We start from the raw sequence: 6,000 nt of genomic DNA, 5'->3' as shown, positions 1-6,000 counted from the left end.
CCTGGTCCTTGCCTGCGCAGTCATTCCGGCTGCGGCATCGCCTGAGCTGAGGCAGGGTGAAAGCCGCGGCCGAACGTGCGCTTCTTGGTCCCTAGCCCGTCATCTTTGTGTCTCTCGGGGCGGGAGGGGAGGGGCTGTCTGACACAGTTATTAAACCTGGCAGCTGCGTTGGCGGCACCGAGGCGCATTTTGAGTGAGCTTGCAGAAAATGAGGGGCTTTCAGCCGGGCACCAGCTTGTCACTTCTCGCTGCCTGAAAGGCGGGTTTCAGAGCGCTTTCTCTGGCTTCTATTAGCGGGCTGCCACTATTAGCAGTGGCCACTGAGAGTCACGCACTTGGTGTAAACAGTGGGAAACGTGAGTATTTGTGGCTCCGCGCCGCGGGCCGGCGGCTCGGCTCCTAAGGCTTCCAGCCGGGTGGCGGGGACGCAGAGGCAGCAGAGGAGAGGCCGGCGCGCGGGGCGACGGGCTGTGGGAGGGCCGCGCGCCGCCACGCCTTGTCTGTAGGTGGTGCGCGCCGGCGCGACGAGGAGGCTACAGCCCCGGCGGCTGCTAGAGGAGGCTGGAGCGCCCGGTGTCTTGAGCACGCTTTGGGATCTGGGCCTGTGGTTTGGAGTCAGATGCACAAAGACGTCGGGCCTAGGCAGCCGGTGTAGACAGTCCTGTGCTGCCCCAGGACCTCCGGTCCTTTTTGAGAGAGAGGAGAAGCTGCATTTTACGGTTGGCTCGAATCAATGAGGTTAGGCCAGTGTTTCCCCGCCCCGGAGGACCTTTGCGCGCTGGCGGTGAGCATCTCGGCCAGTCCCATGGGGACCCCCGTGTGGCAGCGCCGCCGGGAGCTTCGCGCGCCTCCAGAGGTCGGTGCGTCCGGATCCCTTGGGGATTTCAGAGCCTCTTGGGGCTCAGGCCCCAGTCCCTGAGCGAGCTCCCTCCCTTTTCTTCCTCGAACACTGTGTTCTAACTGGGCTGACATTTTATGAAGATCCTAGTAAGGCGAAGAGACCTTAATTCCATCTTTTCTTCCCAAAGTTATGAGTGTGAAGAGGTGTGGTGTTTTTCCTTACTATCGATTGCTAGAGGGAATCTTGAAGTTCAGCATCGGATATATATATATATATATATATATATATATGTGTGTGTATATATATATATATATATTTACATACATATTTCTGGACAAGATTTCCCATATTACGGACTGGCATCATACCAGGATCTCTCGGTGGTCTGTGTATTTCTTTAAAAACCTTGGCTTTCCCCTAGGGGTTCCAAGGAGTGTCTAACAGCCTCAGTTGACACCAGAATATCATGTTTACTATTTCGTGTGCGTTTCCATGTCGACCTGGTTCAGGCCTGAACGTGGGATACTGAGAGGTAGTATCTCAAGCCTCACTCTTGCCGCCTCTGTGGCTGGCCTTCTAGCTGTGTTGTCTGGCCTTCTAGCTGTGTTGTCTGGCCATCAGTGTCAGCAGCTGATGGCCATGGAAGGGGTCACCTTCCCCAGGGGCTGGCCAGAGCCAGGACTCCTTGAAGTTTAGGTGTGTGGGCAGTCAGCTGTGGGCAAACTGCTAAATGTTTCCAGGCCTCAGTTTCCTAATCTATAAAGTGGGCATGACAAAGTAACACAGAGATGCACTAAGGTTTGTGCTGGTCTTCAGATCTCACCACACTAAACAGGTTTTCTGTTATAACTTGATAGTTGAGATTATCTTCATGAAAAAGAAAAGAAAGGAAAGGAAAAGCCTACAAAATGGAAAAACGCATAAATAGCCCTAAGAAAAGCGGTTATCAAGTTAGCTTAGAAAACCTAAAAACAGACTAGCCTGTTGGTTGTAAATTACTTGATTTGTAAGTAAAGAAGTAAAACTGTCATAGACACGCATATGAGCCCTTTATTTCTAGAATTTCTTTTTGGCCAACCTGTGGGGCTTGAAGGACCTGTTTGCCAACCAGGATTGATCCTGGGCCATAGCAGTGAAAGCCCAAAGTCCTGACCACCAGGGAACTCCCCATATGCCTTCTTTAATTTTACATGATCAGGTTGTGACCCTGAAGAAAGTTTGACATCTAACAGGAAAATAAAGCTTGCTTTTCTTTGCTCCCAGACTTGGTTTTCCATCCTGCAGTGTGGTTTCTCGGGCTTCTGCAAATGAGTTTCTTGTTTACAAAAACCAGATGATAATTAAGTTAAAAAAAAAATTAATGTGGTTCTGAGATGCTAAGTATAATATGATAGAACTGGAAATAAATACGCCTACTGAATTCTACTATAGTAAAATAATGCTTTAGGTGTTGTTTTTAATTTTGTCCATTGTACTTTAAAAAGAATATGGAAAAACTGGAGGAGGAGTTCAGAATGGACAACCAAATTAACTTAATGAAGCAGAAAAAGCAGAAGCTTAAAAACAATTTTTTTAAAAATCCTGAGGCTGGGTGAGTTTCTGAAAAGAATGGAGTAGAGAAAACCAGGTTTGATAGAACAGAATGAACATCTCAAATGGTGAAAGATTAAAATGAGGAGCTTCTCAAAGAGAATAATTTCCCATCTGCCCTTCATGGTCTAGCCCCAACGCTCCCTAGCCTGGCTGCCTGTTTGAATCACGTGGGGACTTTAAAATCCTTCTAAGGCCCGGGTCCCTCCCCAGGCTGAGATTCTGATTTAACTGGTCTGAACATGAGTGTGGATATTTTGTCAGAGTTCCTGAGGTGAAACATTAGGTAGGAGAACCTTGGTCATGCCTAAGAGGGCAGAGTCCATGGCTGCAGGAGCAGCAGGGAGCTGACGGGGCCACAGGAGAGAAGACAGCTGTGATCCACACAGGCTGTCAGCCAGCTTCGCCAGATCCTGTTTCATCAAGGGTTTCTGGAAATCCAGTTATTTACTGATAAATATGGAATCTTCAAATCTTTAAGGGTTGCAACTAATTAAGAGTAAAACATTTAAAAGTGTATTGTGCTTGCCAAACAAAACACAGCTGCTGAAACTGGTCCCCATGCCAGATTAGGCAACCTCAGCCGCAGACATCTGCCTTCTCCTCAGGGAGGAGCCGGGCTGGACTAGGGGCTGTTCTGGGGCCTCTTCTAGTTTGAGTTCTGTTGTTTTGCTTTGTTTTGTTACTGTAGTAAATTTGTTTATTCTTTTAAAATTATTTTTAATTGAAATACAATTGTGTTACAGTGTTAGTTTCAGGTGTATAACAAAATAATTCAGTTTTGTGTTTTTTGTGTTTGTGTGTGTGTATCTATTTCAGATTCTTTTCCCTAATAAATTATTACAAGATATTGAGTATAGTTCCCTGTGGTATACAATAGGGCCTTGCTGGTTATCTGACTCTTTGTGACCCCATGGACTATACAGTCCATGGAATTCTCCAGGCCAGAATACTGGAGTGGGTAGCCTTTCCCTTCTCCGGGGGATCTTCCCAACCCAGGTATCAAACTTGGGTCTCCCAAATTGCGAGCGAATTCTTTACCAGCTGAGCCACAAGAGAAGCCCAAGAATACTGGAGTGGGTAGCCTATCCCTTCTCCAGCGGATCTCCCCAACCCAGGAGTCGAACCGGGGTCTCCTGCATTGCAGGTGGATTCTTCACCAACTGAGCTATCAGGGAAATCCCATTTTATATATAGTAGTGAGTATATGCTAATCCCTAACTCCTAATTTATCCCTCCTCCCCTTTCCCTTTGGTAACCCCGAGTTTGCTTTCTATGTCTGTGGATATATTTCTGTTTTGTATAAAAGTTCATTTGTATCATTTTTTTAGATTCCACTTTTAAATTATATCATATGATATTTATCTTTGTCTGACTTGTTTCTGTAGTATGATAATCTCTAGGTCCATCCATGTTTCTACAAATGGTATTAATTCATTCTTTTATATGGCTGACTGATATTTTGCTGTATTAATATATATGTACCACATCTTCTTCATCCATTCATCTGTTGATGGATACTTAGGTTGCCTTCGTGTCTTGGCTATATGAACATTGGGGTGCATGTATGTTTTTGTATTATTGTTTTCTCCAGATACATGCCCAGGAATGGGATTGCCGGGTCATACGATAGCTCTATTTTTAGTTTCTTAAGGAACTTCCTTACTCTTCTCCATAGTGACTGCATTAATTTTCCTTCCCACCAACAGTGTAGGAGGGTTTCTTTTTCTCCACACCCTCTCCAGCATTTATTATTTGTATACTTTGATAGATCTCTCTTGATTATTTGAATGAAGAAATGTCCTCTAGTTCCCTAAGCTTCCCCTGGGTCTAAGTTAAGGGAGCTGGCTCTGGGGATTGGGATGGTGATCATGGGTCCCTGTGGTAAGAGGTCGCCAGTGTCCTCTCTGCCCAGCATCTCCCACTCAGAGTTTCTGGGTCTGCTGATTATGAAGGTAAGGAGAATGACGACTGGGAGGCTGGCTCTATTCTATGGGAGATCTGGCAACTGTCCTGAAGCTGCTTTTTGGCATCACTTGGGTTAGGAGGGGCATGGTCCGTGCATATAAGCAGCTCTGATGCTGAAACATAATTTTCAAAAGTTTCCAGTTCATACATCTTTTGAATTTCCCTCTCACCTTCCCTAAGCTGCACAAACAACAGAAAAGGGTGTGTCTCCATGAGCAAAGGAGAGGCACTCAGCACCACTTTCCACAGATGAGAACCTAGCCAGAAGTAGAGAAATTCAGAAGACCTGAAAATGTGACTTGGCAGGATGCTACCTGCCTCTTCTCTCTGAATTAGGACTGCTGTTATTTTGTGTGAATGTAGGGGCAGGTGAGGTAACGGGAAGTCAGGACACCTGCCCTCTCTCTGGCTGTCCGCCCCCTCCGTGCCCCGAAGTGCTGAGACCAGGGTGGTGCCTCCCTTCCCAGAAATGAGGCAGCCTTCCAGGCTAACACCGAGACCTGGGTGTGCACAGTGGCAGGGATTCAGCAGAGAGGGGATGACCACTTAGCCCAGGGCAATGAACAGATGCCAGCTTTGTTCAAAACAGCTTTGTTAAGCCAGGTGGCACTGTACATAAATGGAAAAAGCTTTCTTTAGCAGCTGCCATTTTCCCTCCCCATAGGCTCTGTAGAACAGGCAAAACCAGAGTGATTGAACAGATGTGTGGCTCCACTCTACAGGCTGTGAAAACCCTCCCAGAGCCATGACCACGCTGTCTTCAGTGCTTTTGCCAGCTTCTCGGTTCTCCAGGCATAGAAACAACACCTGAGACTTCCATGGTGGTCCAGTGGTTAAGACTCCAAGCTTCTAATGCAGGGGTTTGATCCCTGGTCGGGTAACTAAGATCTCACATGCTACGTGGCACAGCCAAAATATTATTTTTAAAAAGCAGCATCCATGATCAAAGATTTCACCGTCAAGGAAAAACGAAAGAGAGATTTGAAGTTAAAATGTAGAAATGGCCCAGAAAAGGGCGAAGGAGACAGGATCCACATGCTTGGCCGGATTCTGGATGCCAGAACCCAGAAATGTGTTTTGTAGAGGGACAGAAGCTACATCAACTCTCGTATCAAGCCACCAAGGCCTTAGGCTGCGGCAGAGATGCTCTGCCCTGGTATAATCTGCATGTGCTCGCGCTCAGTCGTATCCAACTCTTTGCAACCCCATGCATTGTAGCCCCCCAGGCTCCTCTGTCCATGGGATTTCCCAGGCAAGAATACTGGAGTAGGTTGCCATTTCCTACTCAAGGGGATCTTCCTGATCCAGGGATCAAACCCACGTCTCTTGCATTGGCAGGCAACTTCTTTACTACTGAGCCACCTGGGAAGCCCCTAATGTCTGCATGAAGAAAAAGTGGTTGATTCGCCTGAAATCCCATATGAACACATTCCCCACTGTCAGTCTCTGCCACTAGCCGGGGACCAGCTTCAGAAGAGCGGGATGTAAGGCGGGGTGCTGTGAGGTTCCTCTGAGGGTCTGACTCACACCACCATGCATCCCAGAATTGTGGTCCAGCAATTGGCTGTAGGTAAGCCTGCTCCCACTCAGGTTCCTTTTAG

At 47.2% G+C, this 6,000-nt stretch overlaps 1 protein-coding gene across 1 annotated transcript in view; it reads left to right on the top strand.

Annotated features, from left to right (window-relative positions):
* Nucleotides 1-229: 229 nt before the first annotated feature.
* Nucleotides 230-6,000, top strand: part of TRIM2 (tripartite motif containing 2) — a 186,734-nt gene continuing 180,963 nt past the window's right edge. Inside the window, exon 1 of the mRNA XM_070770109.1 lies at nucleotides 230-356. The gene's annotated coding sequence lies outside the window, so the exon portion shown is untranslated. The remainder of the gene's footprint in view (nucleotides 357-6,000) is intronic.

This window comes from Bos indicus, chromosome 17 (genome assembly GCF_029378745.1).
Source record: "Bos indicus isolate NIAB-ARS_2022 breed Sahiwal x Tharparkar chromosome 17, NIAB-ARS_B.indTharparkar_mat_pri_1.0, whole genome shotgun sequence".
Taxonomy (NCBI): domain Eukaryota; kingdom Metazoa; phylum Chordata; class Mammalia; order Artiodactyla; family Bovidae; genus Bos; species Bos indicus.
Note: the sequence above shows the minus strand (reverse complement) of the source record. Positions and strands in the feature narration are given on the sequence as shown.